At 40.2% G+C, this 25,383-nt stretch overlaps 1 protein-coding gene across 2 annotated transcripts in view; it reads right to left on the bottom strand.

Annotated features, from left to right (window-relative positions):
• Nucleotides 1–21,922, bottom strand: part of CTNNB1 (catenin beta 1) — a 37,214-nt gene extending 15,292 nt beyond the window's left edge. For both annotated transcript variants that reach the window (XM_037030648.1, XM_037030649.1), the window contains exon 1: nucleotides 21,724–21,922. The gene's annotated coding sequence lies outside the window, so the exon portion shown is untranslated. The remainder of the gene's footprint in view (nucleotides 1–21,723) is intronic.
• Between the last annotated feature and the right edge of the window lie 3,461 nt (nucleotides 21,923–25,383).

Here is a 25,383-nt window from a genome sequence, read left to right as displayed (position 1 = left end):
ATCTACATATAACTTAAGTTGGCCCTCTGTAAACACAGATTCCCAAATGCCCCCGACCCTTGGACAACATAGGTTTGAACTGAGCAGGTCAACTGAAAAGCCAATGTGTAAGTGGACCTGCACAGCTCAAACCTATGTTGTTCCAGGGCCAACTGTAACTTATTCAGCAGGATTGTATGTTTAGTGTTTTGGTTCCACAGGGCTGGAGTGGGACACAGAAACCAACCTTTCCAATGAACACACTAGGATGCAGCAATCGATCTGTGGGCTACACACTGAGACACACTACGCGGGAAGATCTCAGGGTCTATCCACAGATGCCGTGTTTTAGCTCGCATCTTTGTGACTGGCTATTTAATCATTTTCCAGCTCCCCAGGAAATGTGTTTTCTACTTCACCTCCCAGTATTTCTGGGCAGGGGGCCTTTAAGCATGTTCTACACTGAGCTCCCCCTTTGGCCAATGCCACGGGGCTCAGAAACTAGTCACATTTATAGGCTGTGCAACTATTTAAGAAGATATTCTTTCTTCTGCTTTCAAGAAAAAAAATTTTATAGTACTGTTTCCTTGTTAGTGATGCAAAGGCAGCACATTTTAGCCATGATAATGGGTAAAATCTGTTTATGTGGGCTGACCTAGCAACTTGACCATGATTGTAACAATTTTATGGAAAAAAGCAAGTTACGTTCCAAACTTACAATATCCAGTTACATGTTAGGGACTTACCAATACTATTAATTTTATAGCACTTTAAAATTTGTGCAAAATACATTAACGATTATTTTTGCTTACCCCTGTGAGGTGAGGGAGGGGTTAAGTGTCTATCATCAGGGAAGTATACAGTAGGCATGAAAATTAAGCTCTACAGAAGTGACAACATGTACCAACTCATCCCTACACTGCTCTGCAAATTCAAATTCACCTAAACACTGAGAATTATCCACTAAAGATATTGAATATACCATCCAGAGAGAACCAGGGAAGAATCTGCCCAAGCAGAGAAACTTCCTTGGGCTTCCTCTGGGCGGGGCCTTCAGCAGGGCTCGCCTCCATCTACCACACCCTGCCCATCACCAAGGGCCCAGGGGGCTCCCGTTCAACCAAGGCTCACCCAACACTCCAGGAAAACCTTTGAAACAAAGGGAAAAAAATCAAGGAAAACCAACAAAAAATGATTCTTTTTTTAAAGTCAGACCTGAAAAACAGGGGTGGGGTAGAGAAAGTAACAGAATGTTTCAATTTCTTACTCTCATAAAGCTTGCAGAGTATACAAATGTTAGTAGTTTGTATAAACAGATAACTGAAACTGAGAAAAACTAGAGCGAAAAGGAGACACAAACTATGAGAAAGAAGTAAGAGGAATGACCCAGGGAATCAAAGCTCCAACTAATAATAGGCATTCCAGAAAGAAAGACTAAGAGGAAAGGCCTACTAAGTACCAATCAAGATGGGGGGCGGGGGGCCTTAACATTCTGAAGCACTACAGTGTTCCCAGATACAGGTGATCGGAGCTACAGACTGTAACAGAGTGATCTGTGTTCTGCAAGCTTCGTCACCACCAAATGGTGCTTTGACACAGAAAGAGGGCGATGGGCACAGCCAGCTTATCCAGTCTAATGAGGCAGTGGACACGGGCATCCTTCCTCTCTTCTTTTTGGTATTTAAATATACACTCTTTCAATGATCTATTTTGTTTAAAAAATCAAAATTCATCTTGCTGTTTCTGATTTAAACACTACGAAATTTAAAAATATATGTATCTTTTACATACAATAATTTCTAAGTAGTTCATCCTGAACCATAGCTGTTCAAAGTATTAGTAATTTTTCCTCCAGCTTTTTTAATAGGACTACTTAAGCAAGCTACGTTTTTTCTATTATTATGAAAATTTTCAAATATGCAAGAAAGTAGATACAACTACATAATGAACACCCACATCGCCTATACTTAACTGTTAATATCATGCTATATTTATGCCTTCCTACAAAATGATTCTGAAGTAAATCACATACATTGGTAATTGTGCGACTATACAAATTAAGGACACTTTCCTGCGTGGCACATCATTATAGAAGCTGAGCATTAGTAACCGACAATTACACGAGTGCTGGAGCTCCTACCTCACGTCTGCACTGGAGCTTCTGTCAAAGCCTGCACGACAATTCTTGACACAATAAAAATTTCAAATCTAAAGTTGCTTCTCCAGTTCCCATGAGGACAAAATTATCTTAATTACTTTAGATTTCAAGAAGTTTGAGTATTACTAACTGGGTTAGTAACTTTGCTATATAAAAATAAAGCTCTATTATAAAAATCAGTTTCATACTGGCAGTTCACGCTAACAATTCAGTCTTCTAATAATCTATACTGGAAGAACCAAAGCCAATTGTTTATTCAATTTTCTTTTTTGTTGTTGTTTTAAGGTTTTACTAGAGAGGGGAGGTAGGAAGCGAGGGGTAAAAAAGCAGGAAGAGAAACATCAATGTGCAGGAGAAACACTTACTGGTTGCCTCTTGCACACCCCCCTGCCACTATCCTGGCCCACAATCCAGGCATATGCCCTGACTGGGAATCGAACCAGCGACTTTTCAGCTCATAGGCTAACGCTCAATCCACTGAGCCACACAAGCCAGGGCTATTAATTCCATTTTAAAGAAAGAATATGCAACTGTATTTCAGGAGCATAACCTTTTGATAAATCCCCAGGGAGTAAAAACAAATAAAGTTCTTAGTAAAATTTATTTGGTAAATCTAAAAACACATACATATCCATTTTTATTAACTGTCACTACTTACAATTTGACATTTAAAAAATGTATAGTCTCCTCAGATCTTGTTTTAGCACTTTTCATTCAACACTAAAACTTTTAAGTCATAACTCACTCTAGTTTCCTTTCTGCTTTTACTCTCAGCTGTGCCTATTTTCTGAGAGTCTTCCTGGACTGGCCAAACCTCACCCCCCACACACATCTAATGATACTTTTGCTCCTCCAAAACACCTAACATTAATAATGTCCTTGGCATTATCTTTTTAATACGTGTAAGTGCAAAATGGCTATTAGAAATATGAACTGCCTATAGCTAGGAAAAAATAGGACATTCCCCAAATGATGTCTGTCTTCGTTTTATTCTCTTTTCTACACTACGCACAAAGTAAACTATACGTTTAGCGTAAAATTTTCCTTCGTCCTTACCATGCTGGTATGCCGTCAGTGACATTTTGATATACTTTGTATTTAAACTTACTGTTAGGCATTTTTTTAATATAAAAATCAAATCTATGTGTTGTAGGCCCTTATAAAATGCTTGTAAGAAATATAACCTGTAGTAAAGCATATGATGTCCTTCTTGAATATTTAGTTTGTCCCTCCCCATTTCATTTGCTATTCAAACAATGTTGAACAACATAAATAATTATCTTCATTTCTTCCACCCAGGAATTACTTCCACTACTGAATTAAAAAGGGTAAGAACTTTTAAAGCCTTGGACACAGCTCCAAATACTGATGGAGCATCAGTTCATATAATTTTCACAGAAGGCACTAAAGTAGCAGCCAGTTTACTAAGGGCTTATCAACATCAACTGTTATCCCAGAGAACTTTTATTTTTAAGTTTTTTTAGAAGACTTTATTTATTTTTAGAAAGGGGAAGAAGAGAAAGAGAGAGAAGCATCAATGTGTGGTTGCCTCTCATGTGGCCCCCACTAGGGACCTGGCACGCAACCCAGGGAAGAGGGCTAGGGAGGGGCACATTCCCATGTGCCCTGACCAGGAATCGAACCAGCAACCCCTTCGGTTCGCAGGCCAGCACTCAATCCACTGAGCCACACCAGCCAGGGATCAGACGACGTTTAATAACAATGTCCACTCATCTAATGTATATATCACTACCCTACCTGCAAGTTTTTCTAAGTTCTGAAATTAAATGCTTAATTTTTTTTTTGCTACATGGAGCGTTTTGGCTTCCCAGATTTTCGATGTAGTCCCCTTTTATGTTTTTATGGAGTATACAAAATGTTACACCTAAGAAGTCCCTCGAATAATCACTAATATAACACATTTAAGCCAACTGTGTATGTCTGAGGATATACATTTACTCTTTAAAATAATCAGATTATGGTGATGTTCTTTACATTTGTATCACTAGTGTCACCAATGATTTTGTGATCAGTTACACAACCCTAAAATAGTCCCAATTCTTCAGAAAAAAAACCCAAACTTCTACTTTATCCACTCTAAGAACAAGTAACATACTACAAAAAGCCGACACTGTTTCTCCAACTTATAATGGTATTTTAAAACACAGCTACTTCAAAGTACATACTGAGTAGCCTTTGTCTATACAGGCACATTTTTATAATTTCCAAATATAATTTTATGCCACTTACGTTAAAAAGACAAAACAACAATTCACATGCCTATGCAGTAAAAGTACAAATACATACTAGCTTCCTAATACTTGGCAGCAACGGGAATAGGGCTGGAAAAGATATTAAAAGTGTCTTAAGCTCTTCAGCAGTTTTTGTTTTAAAAAAATCAAATACAGTAAAATTATATCTGTCAAGCTAAGTAATGAGTATATGGGTGTTTGTGACATTATTCTCTACACACTGCATAACAAAAATAACAGTGTAAATAAAGGAAGGAAATAGCTATATATCAACATTTCAGATAAAAATATTTTAAACTCCAAATATAATTTTTAAATACATCTTTGTACTTCAATTTTTTTAAAACACTAAAATCAAGTTACCCAAGAAAGGCATGATTATTTTATGTGCACTTTTGTTAAATCAGCCAAACCTTAACAAACTTGAGTCTCAAACATGGGGGTAAATAAAGTATTCCCATCTCCTTGAAAAGGAAACAGACATACAAGGTCAAAAAACCTGCAAGTCTGTTTTATAAAGCTACACAGCTATGTGGGAGGATCTGTTTCTATCACCTGGAACCGAGAATCCTGTTGCTCAAAATGAGTTTACAAAATGATGACTGGCCAAATACTTTATACCCATTTTAAGTAGATTTTATAGTGTGGTAAGGCTGCAGAGAAAACAGTTCACAGTTTAACTATATTTTTAATGAAAGTGACCATTAAGTTACATGTAAACCACTTTCCTATAGACAAACAGGATAGTTACAAAAATATAATCTCAAAAAGATTTCAAATTAGCAACCAAAAAAACAAGGTACATACGAGACTGAATGATGAAACATCTTGACTAGAAATGTTTGTCCCATATAAAGATGTCTAACTTAGTTTATAAATCCAATGTACTCTGAACAGTATCATTAGATTTCTTCAGGAGTAAAATGAATTTAAAGTGCATTGGGAATGAAGGTATAAAGGTAATCAAAAAAGACTCCAACAAGTCTGAGAAGGGACCAATTCTATCAGACCCTAACACACAATATAACCTCGCAACAGCAATTAAAGAATTATTATGGGGTACAAATGACAAGAAAACTATAGTAATCAGTAAATACCCAGATATAATGTGGCGATTTAATAAATGAAAAAGGTGTTATTTCAATTAGTGAAACTTAGGATTACTTGATTTAGCAGTATTAGGAGAAAGGGGCTTGTTCTTCTAAAAATTTTTTTTCATCCTTACTTTAACTATATTAAAATTAAGTCTACATTAGTCAAATATTTCGATGTAAAAAAATAAAGCAATGAGATATAATAATGAGTATATACTAGCAAGAGTGGTGTATATGGAAATAAAACCATGGTAAGAAGCCAAAATATCACAAATCTAGTAAAATCTAAAAAATGACATAGTGGACACAAGACGTGAAATAATATTCAAGGCTAATATCCATATGTACACAAAGATCTGAGGACAAATATAAGAAAAAAACCAGTCAGAAACTATCATTTCAAAGGAAAAGTACAGAGTAAACAATAAATATACACAAAAGAGTTTAAACTCATTTAGTTTTTGCTTATCAGATTTGTAAAGAGAAAAAATTAATGATACTCATGGCTGATAAGAATATAGTTAAACTGGCAGAAACTTTCTGGAGGATAAATTGACATTACCATTAAGTGTAAATACCCTTTGGCTTTAAAAAAATTATTTATAATAGAACAAATATTCCTGTTCTGCAGGAATATTTACAGAATCATGCCAAGCAAGCTGTACAGTAATGCATTCACAGAGAAAAAGCTGGAAATTACTAAAATGCTTATCAATTGATCCATTAAGTGGAATATATAGTCATACTACATTTAAGCATCTTTTGTTACTGGCATTGCAATGACAGTGAGTAAGAATCCGAGACTCAAGGTCATACATCTAGTAAAGCCTGCATTCTATTGCTGGAGAGTTAAGCAACGAAAACAAGACAATTTAGGGAGAACTGCTGTGAAGAAAATAAACAAGGTGAGAACAGAGTGACTGGTGGGTAATGAGAGAGGGAGTGACACTTGAGCAGAGGAGGAGGAGGAACTAGCCATGTAAAGATGAGGCAGAACATTCTAGTGCAAATGAAGAAATGAGCTGTTTGCTAAAGGTACTAAAAGGTTACCAGTGTAACCAAGTTAGGGAACCATGAAGAGAGTTGGGGACCAGATCAGTAAGAATGTAAAATAAAACCCAAAGTGCACTGCGAAGCCAATGGAATAATGTGCCTTGTGATTTAGGCTTTTTAAAGTTCACTCTAGCATTTGTTTGGGGGGGGGTGGAGATTGTGGGGGCAAAAGCAAAGCAGGAAGACCAGTTAGGAGGCTACTGTAAATCAACCTGGTGAGAGGGGGTAGTGGATTACTATGTAGCCATTAAAAGAATGAAAAAGGGTACACTGAAAAAATATTTAACATGTATAATATGCAAAGGAGCTACATACTTCTTGCATACATTTGCAGAACCAAATGGACAGAAATAATACACTAAGATATTAGAAATAATCATCCAAGAAAATATGTCATTTAGCCCCACTATATGTTAGCCAAACACTGATAAGACAGCATTAAGGAAATGTTTCTAAGCATAAAATTAGTGGCCTATAAAACGGACTTTCTGCAAAAGAAATGTAGAAAGTTATTCATCCTATTCATCCAAGGATTGGTACCCCAAGGCAAAACACATTGCTTAAAAAAAAAAAAGACACAGTCTTCGAAAAAATAACCAGTGTTTTTTAATAGTAAGAAAATCAAACTTATTGCAATTTTTTTATATTCAGACAAATGTCATTGTATTTATTCTAAAAATCAGTTGGAGCACAAATACCAGACTTCAGATTAAATCACATTGTTTTAAATAGTATCTTCTTCTATAGCATTTTAGGATGTTGCCTTTTAATATCAGGTAAACATCTAATTTTGTCCTTGACATACTTATTAACAAGGTGGCAAAATTAAATGCCTAGCAACTTCAGTTCTGATCCTAATATGTTAACTCACTGAATCTTCCCTGTTGATAATTTCCCAATTATCAAAAGAAAAAACTGACTAGTAGCAGTTAATGTAAAAGTATATAATATATGTAAGTATGGTAAATAAACTGCTCAGTTAAAATTCAAATTCAGGTCTGTTTAGTTTAGCCATGTGCCCTTAAAAAATTTTTTTAATTATACTGAGAGAGCCAGAGCGAAACACCAATTTGTTGTTCCACTTATAAATTCATTTGTTGATTCCTAACTGGGGATAGAACCTGCAACCTTGTCATATCACAATGACACGCTAACTAAATGAGCTATCTGCCTAGGGTTCATGTGCCCTTTTAATCAAATCAGGTATCCCCCAAAGTTATACAATTAATATAGAACAGTCAACATTGCAGATAAATCCACGAGAAGGGTTAGCAATTTTGAAATAAAAGTATTATATGTACTACTGAAGAACTACATTTCTGAACAGTGACCACAGTAAAAAAAAAAAAAAGACAACCCACAAACATATATACTATTACTAAGACTGAATCACTACATTCTCTATACTTTGACTTTGGGTCTAGTTAGATATAGTGCTACTGCTGACAAGAATTTTCAAACATGAGTATGTTATGTTACGAAATGCATTTTATTTGAAGGAAGTTTCCAGATGTTAATCTCTAGGCTCAGGCTATAGGTAAAATTAATGGGAGGGACTCAAGACCTTTTTTAAGCTCAGTGAGTGAACTGTGACATCTGGAACTGTACCTTTAGTTCTGTTTTCAAGTACTAAGTGTACATCCGGCTCTTAAATATTTGAAGGACTGAGTGTGCCAGTAAGAGAAATGTTCAAAACTAGACAAAAGAACAAATAAAATGGCCATGGTTGGTGTAGCTCAGTGGACTGAGTGTGGAATTCAAACCAGAGGGTCGCAGGTCAGGCCACATGCCTGGGTTGCAGGCCAGGTCCACCGTGGCGGGCAGGCGGGCAGGCAGGCATGCAAGAGGAAACCACACATTGGTTTTCTCTCCCTCTCTTCTTCCCTTCCCCTCTCTCTAAAAATAAAAAAATAAAACCTTCAAAATAAAGGAGCTTCAAAATGTATTAGGGGCTTAGATAGCCAACGACAATTATATATAACCTAAAAGACGTTTAAGTGCCTTTAGGAACACGAAAGGTTTACTGAGGATGTATCTCATCTAGAACAGAGGTTGTGAATTTTCTGTAAACAGCCAGACAGCAAATACCGTAGGCTTTGTAGGCCACATGCTCTGCTGCAGCGACCCAACTCTGCCCTTACAGTACCAAAGTGCCACAGACAATATGCACACACGGGTAAAATTTTATTCATTGAAACTGCAAATTTAAATTTCATATACTTTCATGTGTCATGGGATATTATCCTTCCTTCGGTATTTTACCAGCCATTAAAAATGGTAAAAACCATTCTTAGTTCTCAGGCCACACAGAACAGGTGGTAGTCAATAGTTGACCAACACCCTCATCTATTCATTAAATATTTTCCCTGAGAACAAACTAAAGGCAAGTTAATTTACACTTTAATTAAGTACATTAAACCTAAATGTGAAGACCAGTAATGCAATGGGTTTTTAAGTGGGTTGATAGGTTACTAGGAGAGGTCAAACACTTTTCTTTTCTCTATAGTACCTGCAAAAACAGCTTTGTGGAAAAACAAGACTGGAATGAGTGGCGTACGAAAGCCACATCAGACCAAGTACTTGGGAGAATGCCAGGCCATTAAAACCAGGAATGTGCTAAACTAGATTCTGGCCTCAATATATAGTCCCTCCTTATCTGCGGGGGATAAGTACCAAGGCTCACAGTGAATACTTGAAACCATAGAGAGTAACTAAATCTTAATCCACTTCTTCAGCTCTGCCGGAAACGTGGCAGTAGCTTCTTCATCAGCACACGCACCACGCCAGTAATGTTTATATTTCTTGGTTCAAAACCTATTCGTGGCTCGGTGCCACTCGTTTCAGGGGATCCTTTGCTGACACTTTCATATGGGCTCAATGCTTTCTGGCCAAGCGAGCTGCCATCGATGGCAACACTCTCCTGTTCATGTTTTCCACCTGCAAATGTAATTAATGCCTTTTCTATTCTAACCAGACACTTACCACTCACTGTGGCTTTAACTTTTGCAGTGCGAGATGCAGCAAAACCAACACAGATTTATCTATCCTTCTTCACAATTTCACGCATAAGATTTGTTCTTATCATAGATCTCAGCAACCTCAGCATACAGTTTTTTTCTTTCCTCATTAAGTTGATATCGCTCACCTTTTTACACTGAAAGAAAGCACTTGATGGCTTCTCTTTGGCAGCATCATTATCCTTGTGCTTTAGGACCATTAGTAAATGAAATAAGGATTTCTTGAGCACAAGCACTGTGTCAGCCCGTTACTGAGATGGCTACGAAGTTACAACCAACAAGCAGGCAGAGTATACAAAGTGGATATGCTGAACAAAGGGATGATTCATCTCAGACAGGACAGAGCAGGACAATGCAAGGTTACATCACACTACTCCAGAAGGGTGTGAAATTTAAAACTTGTGAATTTCTTACTTCTGGAATTTCCCGTGTAATATTTTTGGCCCCAGCTGATTGTAGGTAACAGACCGTGGAAAGCAAAACTGTGGGTAACAGGAACCATTCTGCATATATGCCTCTAAAAATCTTTCTTATTACCCTGGACAGTTGGTTGGAGTGCCGTCCCATGCAGAAAGGCTGATGGTTCAAACCCCAGTCAGGGCATGTACAAGAGGCAACTGACTGATGTTTCTCTCTCACATTGATGTTTCATTAATTTATTTAACAAATTTTTATGTAACTGCCACATGCCAAGGGGTATAATGGGTTCTGTGTATACAGTGGTGATTAAAATAAATGGTCCTTGTATTCTTAATAGAAAGGCAACCGAATAAACAATTACAAAGAGCAGTGAGTGTACAACTAAATTACAAATAGAAGGGAGTGGACTGACACAAGTGCAAGGTCTCAGAGTGGCCACAGGCTTCTAGAGGTTAGTAATCCTCACACTGAGATCTGAAGAAGGCTGCGAAAGAGCCAGCATGTGATGAGTAGAGCAGGAACATTCCAGAAACAAGAGATAACAGATGCACAAACTGGGAGTCATGAAAGACCAGATCATCTTTTAACAACTAAAATTTGAGACAGAGTGGAAAAGGGTGAGGGCAAGTAAGACGAGGTTGAAAATGGCCAGATAATGTAGGGCTCTCTAGCCTTTCGTAAGGAATGCACTTGTTACTCTATATGCCACTGGGAATCCATGAGAAGATCCAATCAGGTGAACCACAAAATCTCATCTGCATTTTTAAAAGCTGTTTTTTGGCAATGAAAAAAACTGAAAGGGGACGAAGAAGAAAGCAGAGCGACCCTGTCCATAGGTTATCCTTTTCAAGCTGTAATGAGAACAGAGAAATAAATGGTACATTAGCTGGAGGAAAACAAAGGCTGTCCAATTCTAGAATTATACCTGCTCAACAAACCTTTATTGAGCATCCGTAACTTACACTGTTCTGGGTACCAGAAATACAAGTCCTTGAGAGGAGAGCAGCAGAAGCAAGTAAACAAATGATGCTTCAAAGTATGACTAAGTGCCACAAACCAAGTAAAATAGTAATATGATCAAGTGATATGGGTAAACAGGGAAGACCTCAGTGTGGGACTCATATGTGACATGGGTCATAAATGACAAAAAGAAACCACCTCTGCCAAGGTCTGGAATATATTTTTATGTTATTGGGCACGATCCATAATGAGGTGATTAAGATCTAAAAGCCATTAACTCAACACAATTATTTACTTTATCAACTACATACCATGAATCTGGGTATTGGGTAGAAAGCAGTGAAGGAAACAGACAAAAATATCTATCTTTGCTAAGCTTACATTCTAGGAAGGCTAAGAGGAAAAAAAGTAAAACATCCATCGTGTTAAGGAAAAACGAGCAAGAAAGGAGATAGAAGTTGGTGAAGGACTACAACTGACCAATTGGAGAAAAAACAGAAAAGGTCAGCACAGACAGAGTTAGAGGGGAAAAGTGATAGGGAATAAAGAAAGTGTGGTCTGAACACACAGGAGTTTGTGCTTTTACTAAATGAGATGGTGAACCCCTGGAGGTTTCTGAAAAGAAAATTTCATGGCGTTGTTTTAAAAGGATTGCCCTGGCCACCTTTAAGGGAAACGAACATGTGAGCAGAAAGACCAGTCAGAAAGCCTTTGCAGTAATCTTGGCAAAAAATTAAGATGACATTGCTATGGTGAGAACTTACTACATTTCAGACATATTTTAAAGGGAAAGCAGACACAACTTACACACAGGCTTTGGATTATAGGGTGTAAGAGAAAGATGGATCAAGAACAGCAAGGTCTGAAGTTTGAGTAAGTGGAAGTGCACAGTCTCTTAGGAAAGACTAGGAGAAGCAGCTTTAGGGGAATCGGGGAATTCCGTTTTAGATATATTGAATATGAAGTGCTTCTTAGACACCCAAACTCTTGAAAAAAATAGTTGGGTATTAGGATCTATAGTTCAGGGGAGAAATTCAGACCAAGGATTCAAATTTGGAAATCTTCAGCAAGTAGATTAAGTACTGATTCAAGCTGGGAGACTACAGTGTACTCAGACAATGAAAATGGAGAGGTCCAAAATCTGAACTTTCAGCCATTTTAACAAAGAGGTCAGGGAGATGACAGCAAAAAAGGACTAGGAAGAAAACGACACAGAGGTAGGAAGAAAACCCACTAACAGACATGGTAGCCTAGAAACCAAGTAAAAAGTGTTTCAAGCAACTGTGTCAAATGCTACTAACAGGTTAACTGAAATATAACTAGAAATTTATAACTAGAAATTTATAATATGGTCATTAATAGGGGTTCAACAGAAAGAGGAAAGAATGCATAATAAGCAATTGTCTTAAGGTGTTTTATTGTGAAGAGCAACAAACTGGAGTGGTGGGTAAAAGGGCAGACAGCAAGAAGAGACTTTTTAAACATGGGATAAATGGCATTATATTTGTATGCTCATAGGAAAAGCCAATGACGTGAGAGAAGAGAGAATGAGAGAATATTCTTGAGTGCAGGAGAGAATGGGATCCAGCGTACAAATGAACTAGATGTCCTTATCTTAAAACACGACATTTCGTCCCAAGTGACAGGGGAGAAGGTGAAGGACACAGTCAGATATGAGAGTAGGCAGGAATTCTTCCAATTATTCGATGTGCTTAATGAAATAGAAAGCAGTGGCATTAGGTAGTATTGGAAGGTCTAAGAAGGAAGAAGTGTAATCATAAAGGAGGATATACTCACAGCCCAGGGACCACTGGGCACGCAGCCAGGGAGGGACAAGGTTGTTGAGAGTGTACGTAAGAAAGTGATTATGATTCAGCATGAAATCCAGCTGGGTAGAAGTGAGAGTGAGGGACACTAGAAAACTCAGGTGGATGCACAGACAGACTGTAGGTTCCAGTGGGGATGGTGGGCTGTTGGAATTGAAGTGTTTACTAGAAGAATAAGAGAGGGGGGCACTTGAAATGCTATTGGGGAAGAGAGCAGTTATTGGTAAAAGACAAGGTGTTCTAGGATATGACAATAGGAATGTATGGTTGAATTAAAAGTGAAAAGTAAGGTCAATGGAGAAGAAATCAAGGAATTAAAGAGGCCAGAATATTGGGAACATCCTCTGTATTAATGTTACTCAAAGTGCCAAACTATAATGACCCAATGAGCTTGTGCCACATTATAAACTGACATACTGACTGCTTTCTTCATTAAAGAAAGTCTTGCTACAAATAATAATAATCAGATGAACTAAACAGTGAACTTAGTGCCATAGCTGTTTTAAATTCTAGCACGAACTCCTTATAGCAATTCGTACTGGTAACAAACAGTTCACAGGCCAGATGACATTTTGAGTAGCACTGCTCTACATGGACACTGATATCACCAAGAATTATGAGAAATAAGACAGTGATGTTAGGAGCTAGTAAGTGTTCAAGGAAGGAGGGGAATGACCCAGGAAAGCTGCTAGATGACTGACCTACAGAGGGGGAGTGGGTGGTATAATTTGATGGCAAAGAGTTAAAGCTTAAAATTCTGGAAAAAAATGGTCAAGAAGTGACGATGAAAAACAAAAAAAGACACTGTTCTTGGTTCTGCAGAAAAAGATGTGCAAGACAGGAGAACATTTACCACTTGAGAGAGCTGCAAGGGAAGTGGCATTGTTAGAGGAGAAGCTAGGTTAGAGCTGGAGCAGGCAAGCGAACAAAACATCCCAACAGACGAGAATAAAAGAGATTTGCCGACAACTGTGCATTTCTAGAAGGCACAACAAATGGATTTCAGATGATAAAAGGTGGGAGAAGGACACCACAACCAGCAATGGAAATCAGGATTTGGAGGGTAAGGAGAGTCCAGAAGAGCAAGCTGTAATTAAAGAACAAAGTCCTTGAAAACACAAGTGTCAGGACTGGCCTCTGACCAGAACACAAACTTCCTCCACTTATAAAAAATGGACCTTCAACGCAGACTAATGAGAAGGCGAAGGAATCACTGCTTGTCTTCTGACTGAGTCAAGGCGACTAGCTAGAGAAGCAAAGTTAAAGTCTTTCTGAAGAGATGTAATATGATCTGATGTGTAACAGCCAATAGGAGAAAACCGCAGGCCCTTTAGCATATAGTCAGGGCATTCCTCAAGCATGATTAATAAGTATTCTTATAAAAAAAAGACCCAACTTTACTATTTCCCAGCTTCCACTTATCAGCAATACTACTTAACTATGGTTACTCTATGTCATGAGCAAGCCTGGTCTTCTGGTATTCCAGACTTCTAATCCTTTAAAATTTCTGACCTGGTATCTCCCATTATGTGGGGAATAGAATGGCTGACATTCTGATTCAATATCCAGGAAAAATAACAGCAGAATTAAGACAAGAAACAGTGACCTACAGAGGACAACCACCAGATAAAATAGTTGAACTTAAAACCTAAACAAACTTTAAAATTAAGCAAAATGCCAGAAAACAAGCTAAATTTATGAATCAATCTACAGAGTTTGTCAGCATACTGTGTTTCCTACATATTACTTTTGTATCTAAATTATTTAGGTATAAATAATTTTTGACATTACTGCATTCTTGCAGTAACTCAAAAAAGAATTCAAGCGTCCACATTAGCACTTTCTACACAGGACTAAAACTCCACTTGGAAACCTCCAGTTATTTGGACTGAAAAATGTTTCCAAGAAACCCTCGTTCCTCCCTTACACATGTGGCATTCATCTAGTGCATGAAAACTTCAAAGCCGGACTCACTCCCTACACCCTCACCCCCAAACCACTCAATTCTTCTTAGAGGGGGAGGGAGGCAGTTTGTAACCACCACCCCTTTGAGCAGTGAATTACTACAATCATTTAATATCTTCAAATTGCATTCCCAAGAAATTCTGCAGTAAACCCAACTTCTCACATTTTTACAAGGACAATGTACATTAAAGTGCATTTACATGTACATATCTATCAATTATTTCAGCAATCATAAAACTCTATTAAAAGAAATTAACCAAACTAAACCTTCAGCTTTTGTACATCTTTGACTTTCCAGCTGTATCAGCTACCAGCACTTAAGATTTATTCATTATAAATATGGTTTATCTGCCATGAGGACTAATAAACCTGAAAGAACTTAAGCAGGTTAAAAATATATCCCCCACTCCAAATTCTTTAACTAATTACTTAATATACCATTACAAGTCAGTTAAAAGGAAGTATCAGTCCAGCAACATGTTAATTATGAAATCACAAATAAAACCATGGAACTATTTAGTGAAGAAATTAATAAAAGAGACAGAAACAGGGCAGCAAAGGGGCTGTCCTGAGGCAGTTCCCCTCTAGCATCAGCCAGCTGTTCATACTTTTCAAACTATTACAGGGGGAAAAAGTCTTTTCCGTACGTTCAAAAGAAATCAGAGGCAGAAAATTTCTAGAATATTACGAGAAACGTCACTGTGGTTCTACAAAGTTACATGGGTACTGTGTAACAGGCGAGGGGGTGAGTGCCCTGGGCGAAAGTGTTGTGAAAAGTCCTCTGCCCAGTTTTGCTCGCATCCTACACCACACCACACCACAACGACTGCGGCGCTAGTTTCAGATGATGCTTCTGAAAACCAGCGTTGGCCTATGTTCGCGGTTCCAGTCCACAGTTTGCCGTTTAAACATGTCATCTGCAGGCTGAACACCTAACTTTCCAAACTCTGGAAATGAAAACCTTTGCTCTCGCAGCAAAAGATGGGTACTGTGTAACAGGCGAGGGGGTGAGTGCCCTGGGCGAAAGTGTTGTGAAAAGTCCTCTGCCCAGTTTTGCTCGCATCCTACACCACACCACACCACACCACAACGACTGCGGCGCTAGTTTCAGATGATGCTTCCGAAAACCAGCGTTGGCCTATGTTCACGGTTCCAGTCCACAGTTTGCCGTTTAAACATGTCATCTGCAGGCTGAACACCTAACTTTCCAAACTCTGGAAATGAAAACCTTTGCTCTCGCAGCAAAAGATTTAACCAAAATCTAACTAATTGCATACATTTATTCTGACCAAACAGCAGTATGCCATTAATTTAAGCAAAACTTATACTCAATTTTTCATTATCTAAACTTTGCCTTTAAATTTTGGATCTAGTCTGATAATAGTTTATCTTAGAAATGCAGCCTTTAGCTGAAAAACAGGACATGATTTAAAGACGTCAATAAAATTTCAGGCTGGCATGATTGTGTATACACAGCCAGAATCTGTCCAGTATTTAAGTGCCTTCACATATTAAGTTTGAGACCATAAAAAAACTATACTTAAGATAATCAAGTAATGAACACAATTATTTCTCCTTTTTCTTAACCCAAATTATCTGAATTCCTAAACTTACAGGTGTGGATTTCCCAGATTTCACAAACAAGTTAATAATATGAACTTGCCTTTAAGTTCCTAATCTGTAGTCAATTGATACAAGGCATTTCCAAATGCTTCAACTTGAACCTAATATTAAAAACCTTATTTCCTACATTATAACATCCACAGAACGCTATTATCCTGTCATTTATTAGGAACATCATTACAATGTTCAAATGTACTCCAAATGGGACAACTGCAGTTGTTACTAATTGGCAGTATCCTGCCAATAGGTGTATGATTTGCACTGAATAGCACCTTAAAACATGGATTTCATTCAACAACATGTGCAGATCAAGTGATGCACATTCATCTGGGTTTCCTGCTTCTCTCTGGGGGAAAAATCTGATGATGTGACAACATGAGCTGTTTTCCACACAATGGCTGGGAGCAGTGTTCTCCCACTCGAGGTCGCCAGAGTCCCAGTCACCCCAGACCAGCCTAGCCCTGGGGACACTGAGGAGACTCTCTCACTGTAATATAAGATCAGTCCTACATGGCTTGTGGAAGCAGTGTAGTCACTTAACTTGAATGTAAAATCGTGCATGCTACATTAATGAAGTAGCCAATTTCAAAAGCCCCTAATAGGTAGAATATTTTCAAAAAGCTTTACATATCTAATTTTAGAAAGAACTTTCAAATTTATTCTTTTATCTCATAAAAATCTTGGAAAATTAAAACAAGCTCTCTGACCCAGTGAATGCTGCATCAACCCAGGTATTACTGAATTACGACCCTTTATGAAAAACACACCCCCTTCTGAAACAACCGTTTAATCAAACAACTGAGGCGCTCTTGCCTTCTTGTTAAAAAGTATATAAATATATTTTTGTCAATGAGCATTTATCAAAGTCTCCAGACCATTATGTTAAATTCTAAGAGCAAAATAAAGCACTAATACTATCATTTTCTCTCCCTATTCTGTTGCCTTTTTTTTTTAATCTTCACCAGAGGATATTTCCCATTGCTTTTAGAGAGAAAAGGGGAAATTGGCGGGTAGGGGAAAAAAGAGCAAGACAGAAAATATCTATCGGTTTTGTCCCCTAATAAGGAATCCAACCCTCAATCCACAGCCTTTCGGTTCATAAGACAACACTCCAACCAGCTGAGCCACACTGGCCAGAGCTCTGTCAACTAATTTCATTTCAACCACTCATTATAACGAAGCCCCCCAAAAACCTAAACTCTGAGAATACCCCATAAAATGACCATGTGACTACCAGAAGCTAAATTCAGAATAGGTTTAATTCTTGTTACCAACTGGAATCTGATTTGCAACGATTTTTTAAAAAATGCTACTACTGAAATACCAAAAGCTTTAGCTTAGGCGCATAGAGGAAGGTTTCCATTGAAAACTTTAAAGGGTGAAATATTGGTATAATTCTTCACAGCTCACACAACTCTTTACAAATGAGGCTTGTCAGTCACTAGGGCGTTTTCTCCTTTGAGTTCTCATACGCTGATTAAACTAGCTGTTTCTACCTGGAATCTAACACACAGATACATTCCTCAGTAATATAAATGAGTATTCACTTGTCTTACTGTGGAACTGATTTTAGACAGATAATTCACTTTATCAACTTTTTCTGAGAATTTTAGTTTCTACAATTCATTAATATGACTAAACATGACAATCTTTTACTTTTGAATTATTGAGTTTTCTGGTTTGTCATTGTGGTATATTTAAACAGAATTGCCTATTTAAAGTGACAAAGAAAAATTTAATCCCTAATTTTACTTTGACCTTTCCCCTGCAAATACTGGTTGAGAAGCCATTTTCTCAAGCCAACCTTCTACTTAGCCGTATTGATATGAATGAATTATCCTAGAATTTGAAGGGTTTCTCATTGGTGCTTTCTCATCAGAACAACGCATAAACACATTCTGTCCAAACTTACTGGGGGGAGGGGAGAAAAGGCACAAGCACTGCATTACACCCACTGGAGGGCACTCCACGGGAACACAGCACCGACAAAAGCAGGCCACAACACTACCCTCCTCTCTGCCGCCATCAGGCTTGAGGGAAACTTAGGGGAAGTGTCCCTTAAAAGAAAAGATGCCCCCAATTAAAAAATTTCAAAAAAAAGTAGATAAACTCTAAAAAAGGGTTCCTAATGTGACTGACCTCTTTTAAGGGCCAGTCTTTCCTCCGCGAGAAAGCACACCGTACATACTGCACAGACGTCAGGGCCAGGCCTCGACAGCTGGATCTAAGTAAGATTCAAACTAAGTAGTCCAGCTCAGTCTCACAGGAAACACAAAAGCAGCATTCTTAGGTTAACAAAGGAAATAAAGAACTTTCTCCTGAGTTTAACTGAAGAAAAACTACATAAGTTAATGCCTACTCACTTTCAATCAACACAAATCACCTATTTTCCTTTTGTGGAAATTAAGTATATATTTATTTTTAGCCCACTAGCCTAGTTACCTATCACACTCATAATTAGAACAGTATTGCATGAACAATAAATAGTCTTTTAAAGAATGAGAACGGATTCTGCAAATCACGAGCCTCTCACTGAGGGTAACAGGCAACAGCTACATGCTCTAGCTCCTAGCCTGTGTTTACTATTTACTTTTATGGTATAAAAATGTTTTCAGTCAAGCTGTTTCAACAAAACTATTGTATTCCCAGCAAAAAGAATACAAAAAAACCCTAGACAACATGTAGCACCACCAGAGTGTCACCAATACTCTTTATTAGAAGTTCTCCGTGCTCTGAAAGCATTCGTCCTTTCTGCCAAGTTAGCAGTCGACCATGGTTCCAACCAAGCTCACAGCACAAACTTAAAATTTTCCTCCTACTCATCTACAATTATTATGAGCAATTAGTAAATGATGAAAGAGAAACAAATTCATATTATGACTAGACAGATGTATTCTTTTCAATAACACCAAAGTTTCAACTGGCTGAATATACTAAATAGTCCATTTCTGGAGTTTTATTTTCACTGCTACTTACAACTTATAAGAGAACAACGTTCAAACTTTTGAATGGTTCATGGTCCTAGTTTCAACAATACTCACACTCCTCTTTCCACCCCTCCCAACAACGAAAAACAAATACCTGCATATGGTTTTCTCCTAAAATACCAAATCCCAAAATACCTTTGAACTTCACTTATGTGAACAATTTTATTCCAGTCATCACTAATTAACAATAGGAAAGTTCAATTCACACTTAAGTTTTAATATCAGAATATGCATTTTTCTACATCATAATCTTGGTAAAGGAAGTAATCAGAAAATCAGTTCATAAGAAATAAGCTTTTCAATGCTTGACACATGAACAATGTTAAAAGACACGTTTTTTTATTAGTCACCTTGCTTTTTAAAACTTGGTTTCTCCTGAAAGCTATTTAAAGTGACTGTTCTGGACTCTGCGAGAATCTCAGGCCTGAGACTCCACAAGGACTCCAAATCACAGCGCTCCTAAACTTCCCAGTGTGCTTTACTTCCCCCTGAAGGACTTCAGACTTAAACAGTCTCAACACTCCTTTAATCCTACAGAATAGTCTTCTGCAAGTTTCCAAGTTACTTTTGCAGTCACTTTAGGGCTTTGTCCTTGTATGCAGCCTTCAAAGCAAAGAGACGTCGTCAATCAAAGTAATGAATATTGGGTGAAAATTAACCAAATTTTGTGAAAAAATATCAAATAAAACTTTAGGTACTTTTGTTAAAATCCAGATTTGTTGGTTTTAAATGTAAAAGTAAATAGCAGCAGCCTTAGCTCAAACTTAAAAAAAAAACCCCTCCAAAGCGTGTTTGTCACTAACTTCCGCAGATACTAAACAGTAGCATGATGCGAACAGCACTTCAAACTATGCCTAATAGTTCCTAGGAGATTGATGACTGAGCATGAAGACACCTGAAGATACTGAACGTTCACCAAGTGACAGCACTGAAACAGCTTCCTAACTTCCAGACAGAAAACTCAGTAACTTAGCGATCCGAGGAACACTAGCCTAGCCTTCATCAAAGGAGCGCTCTCTTCAAGTCGCTGTCTAGTCTAAGCCTCCACCATTCACCATACAAAGCTCCCATTTCACTAAAACCACTCCTGGATTTCCTTTCGCTGACCCCTGCATACCAGCAGGCCGGTCCCTCTCCACTCACCGCGCCCCAACTCAGGGGGGAGGGGAGACCACAGATGTCTGGAAGATACGGAGAACGAGACAATGCGCCCTCCCGAAGGGAACAGAAAACCGAGCAAACAGCTCTACCCCACTGCCAAAGCTTTCAAGTCGAGCGGCTTCAGAAGCGGGCTGTGCGAACTGAACTTCCCAAGCGCCTGTTCAAAGTCCTCTGCCCAGACAAAACACCGAGAGAAGTTGCAATGCCACGATTCCCCTCGGCCAATTGCGTAGCGAGGGCAAGAACTCACTCCGTTTGAAAGCAAACACGTTCTACACACCAACTTTGGCTGCCATAAGGCGACGTGAAAAAACAATTTCCACGACCAGATTCTCGAAGCCGTCAGAGCCTGAACCCCGCGGTTCACTCGACCAGAAAGAGGACGCCAGCCGCCCGAGCCCGTGTTTTCTCTTCCCGGGGGGTCTCACGCCACCGCCGTCGACCCTGAGTACCCCAGGGCGCTGCCCGCCGCCTTCGCTCACCTGCACGGCACAAGCAAACGTAGGTGCCGAGACCGGAATTTTATACGTGCAAACCCTACTGACGCATCGCACCGTCTGCACGAATAGTTTGGTTCCTCTAAGGTTTAAAGTTGCTTCGATTTAAAGAAGCGCCTGTGCCAAACTCACATAGCCAGGGCATTAAAAAAATACAATTCTCTAAAGAACGCTCTAACAATTCGTCCTTAAGAACGAAATGGGAAATCTGGAGAGAAAGTCCACCGGCCCTCTCCCCACGGCAGATAGGACCTAGGGTGGCGTCCCAGGCCCGGCGTCCGTACCCCAACTCCCCGATGGGAAGGCGGAGTCCTCCGCCCCACCCCGCCCCCCACCCTGGCCCCCGCGCATCCCGAGGCGCAGGGTCCCTCCCCCAAACTCGGCCGCGGCCGGAGCCCCGGACGGAAACCACAGTCCCCTCACCCCCGCCCCCCGCGCTGGCCATCCGAGCTCCTGGACGCGCCCTCGCGCGCGCGGTGCCCCCACGCCGCGAGCAGTGCCCACAGGGCCCCCGAGGGGCAGCGCGACCGGAACCGGGGCCCGGCCACCGCCCTCCGCCCCGGGGCGCGGCCCCTCCCCGGAGCCCCCAGCCCGCTCCCTACTCCGGGCCTCCGGGCTGCGCCGGGCCGGGCTCTCAGTCACCGCCGGGACCGCGCGCCCGCGACGAAGTTTGGCTCCGAAGAGGGAGCGGGAGCAGCTCCAAAAGGGTAAGGAAAGGAGCACCCAAGCACCTCAGGGGAACAGGCTCCTCCCGCCGCGGGAGTCCGATCGTCTTCGGCCTGCGTTGGCGGCTCGGCGGGGACTGGAGCTGCTTCTCGGATGTTCCTCCGTCTCCGCCTCCCCTCGCTCTCAGCTCTCGCAGCCGATCTAACGCGACTGCTACAGACCGAGAGGCTTAAAATGGCGCCGCACAAGGACCTCTTATAAGTCGCGCAGAAACCCCTGTATCCTGCCGCCACCGGCGCAGCGCGGAGCGTTCCTCCGCGCGAGGACAAGGGGCGGGGCTCGAGAGGACGCGGAAAGTAGTCCCCGCGCCGCCGAGCCCGCCGCTGCTGTCCCGACGCCTCGGGCCCGGGCGGGGCACTCGCGCGCTCCCCAGACGCTGCCCGGTACAGAGCCCCACAGCTGCCCCGCCTTGCCGGACTGGAGGGCGGCTTGCGAGAGCGCAGTGGTACCAGGCGGGAGCTGGGGATAGGGTAGGGGGAAGGTGGTACTAGGATCTTCCACTGTCCCGAACATGCGCGTGCCCCGAATCGTGAGAGCGGACGCGGGGCTTGCCCCGCGCTTTCCGCCGCCCGCGGTGGCGGCATCTTGGCCCCGGCCCTCGGGGGCTACGCGGAGAAGCCAACAGAAGTCTCGGGAGGGCGAAAATTCGGGTCCCAAGCGGCAGAGGCGCGGACGGTGGGGTCGCGGCCGGCCCGGCTCCTGGCGCTGCCGGATGCCGCCGCCACCGCACCGCTGTCGACCGAGGGACTCCGGCGGTTTAGGGTTTTTGCCGTCAGTGCGGTCAGGGCAACACACTCCCTGCAGGACACGGCTCTCAGCCGAGCCTCACACCACCCTCAAGCCCTTCACTGTCCGGATGTTGGCTCCCGCATCCCAATAGGGTGCTCATCCTGAATGCAGAAGTGAACTGCCGGGCGGAGCAGCCTGCTATCCCCACTCCGAAGGCTGTGAACTCTCCTTAGAATGGGCGCTTAGCCCGCAATTCAACAAGTCCTTAGGAATACCTACTGTGAATAAATGACTGGTGGAAATGGATTAGCTCTAGAGCCCTGTCAATTAGGTTAATTATTATAGATTGCGTTTTCATCTGGTTCCACTGTGTTACTAAGAATCAACAGATTTTTGGAAGGTGGGGGTAGAGATTTTTCTTTGGAGGAGGTGCATTTCTGTATTATTATTATTTATTTTTTTAGAAATCCCAATACATTGTTTATGGAAGGAGCTATGGATTAGACAGCTTCTGATATTTTTTAAAACTAATTTTCTGTTCTTCAAAAACATTTTCTAATTTGTTTTAATAGGCTGGAGGTGGGTCTTCGTCTCCCTTGGAAATGTGTCCATTGTAATCCAGCAGGATTGGCATTTGTCAAGACTAATAATTATCCATTCACTTTCTCTAGTCTGTTGTTTTAGGCTTGTTCCCCCCCCCCAAAAAAAAAACAATGTAGAGTACAAAAAGCAACAGGGAAAGTTAATCTTGAGTCTTTTATCCCCGTAATTAATGCATGCAAACAATAGGTCTTTATACATAGGGACAGGCAGGAAACCTCATTCATTCATGGAGTAGCATATGTAGTTTCAGGCATAGCTAATGCTTCAGGACCAACATGTTCTTTAAATAATCTTTTTTTTTTTGCCCTCTGTCTTAAAGATATTTTACTATATACAGTGGCAGTGTCAACCGCGGCCTGTCTCTATAACATATGTGAGCTCCTGCAGTGGAAAAAAGTCCACACACTAAGATGACGTCCAGTGAGATCCATTGTCTAGAGTGACTTTCGCATTTGTATCTTTGCTGGTAAATCTGTAATGTGCGGCCGATGGTTGTGGTTAGCTCGGCTGATCAGAATTCAGACAGATTGAGCATAAAAGGTATTTCATCAAAGGGGTATTTCTAATATAAACGTTTTCAAAAGTGTAAGTAACATTTCCAGCCTCAATTTTAATTCTCGTACACAGGTATAGGGATATACAGTTGATTTTATTAAAGTCACACATTTAAAATCAGATTCAAAATCAGAGAACTTTTTGGTACAGATGTTTTCTTTTTCTGTGTTCAGTTTTTGCATATGTTTTTTTGTATTTGTTTTTGTTTTTGTTTTGCTAAGTAAGGCACATTGTTAAAACTGGTTAAGAAATATTTGCACTATTAGAACGTCTACAGAATAAAATCTTCCACATTTGTATTTCTCTTCAGGTGTCAAAATAATTGAAGCATTTTTCTATGATTTAAATATCTCAATCTAAATTTAGAATTAGGATTTTTAAATCCCTGGTAATGCTTTAAGCAAACACATGTTATTAAAGGAAATGTAAAATTTGCAGGAATGCAGCCAGCTCTTTTTCCCATCAATTTGAAGTGAAGAATTAATGGGTGACCAGCATTAAAATAAATTAAGTGAATTTAACAAATTACTCAGAATATTTATTTTCTTTCAAAAAAACAGAAATTGTTCCAGTTGTCTCACCAAAGTATGAGATGAATAATTTCTGTGAAATGAAGACAAATACTATTACTAAACCAATGAGAAATACGAACATCAAAATACCTAATGAGTCAGTGGAATAAGTGATCTTGGAAAAATTATTCTTAAAAATTGACCTTGAGCAATACCTTTCATAAAAAAAATACTTGGTTATCCTCTTACACCTTTTCCTTGCAGAGCCGCCCCCTTGGGTTTGATGTGGGTTAACCCGTTTGGTGAAACTGCGGAAGACACATGGTTCTAAATTTCAGCCTGTTTTTCCTAGAAACCAAAACTGTCTCCAGCCGGTTAAAGAAAGTAGGTATTACTTGTATCAGGCCATTGACACAAAAAGCAGGAGCTGCTGTACGGAACCTGAGCGTCAAGCATCCCTTCTCTGAAATACATACTTTTGAATCACCTTTAGGCAGAGAAATAAAATGCCCAGATTGTTTTTGCGCTTCCGACAAAATCATTATTCCAGCCAGTAGCTCTTTAAAGAAGGCCCATTCACTTTTTTTGCACAGTTAACTCTATCAAATCTATTCATTAAACATTTATTGAGCACTAAGACAATGAGCTTTCTAGAGAGAGAGGGAAATGGATGACTGGCTCCTTTTGATTAGATCCCCTAAATTAATGTATAATTGTAGTTGTTAATCAGCTCTGCTTGAGAGTAAACAGAAACCGTAGGAAACAGTGAAAGGAGGGTGTGGTCTCCTCCAGACTCTATATTTGAATCTCCTTGGGAAGAATCCTCTCTCAGCAGAAAGGTAAGACTCAATAATTATTCCGTGCATTTGTAAACAATGAATCCTGACTCTGAGAACACCAGTTAAATATATTTCTTTTGACAACCTGAAAACACTGGACAGTAATCAGAATCAGCTTTTCCCTTAGCAGTTCACCAAGTGGGCTATTTGTGGATTGGAACTTTTGATGTGCAATACATCATCTCGGGCTTCAGTGTTATCTTTTGATTTCTTTCCAGCTGAACAGGCTAAGTAGTTGTAAATACCTCTGGTCAGACTACATGGTTGGCTATTCTCGCACACACAAGTAATCTAGGAACCCACTGGGCAGATTCGGCGGAGAGCCACTGTGGAAGCTCGCGTCGGGTGTGCGGCAGGGAGGGGCGGCGGAGGTGGTGGGAGGCGATGGTCATGGTGGTGGCGGTGGCGGCAGCCATGGCCGTAATAT

Source organism: Sturnira hondurensis, unplaced genomic scaffold, assembly GCF_014824575.4.
Source record: "Sturnira hondurensis isolate 20B ecotype Veracruz unplaced genomic scaffold, ASM1482457v3 Scaffold0020787, whole genome shotgun sequence".
Classification (NCBI taxonomy): domain Eukaryota; kingdom Metazoa; phylum Chordata; class Mammalia; order Chiroptera; family Phyllostomidae; genus Sturnira; species Sturnira hondurensis.
Note: the sequence above shows the minus strand (reverse complement) of the source record. Positions and strands in the feature narration are given on the sequence as shown.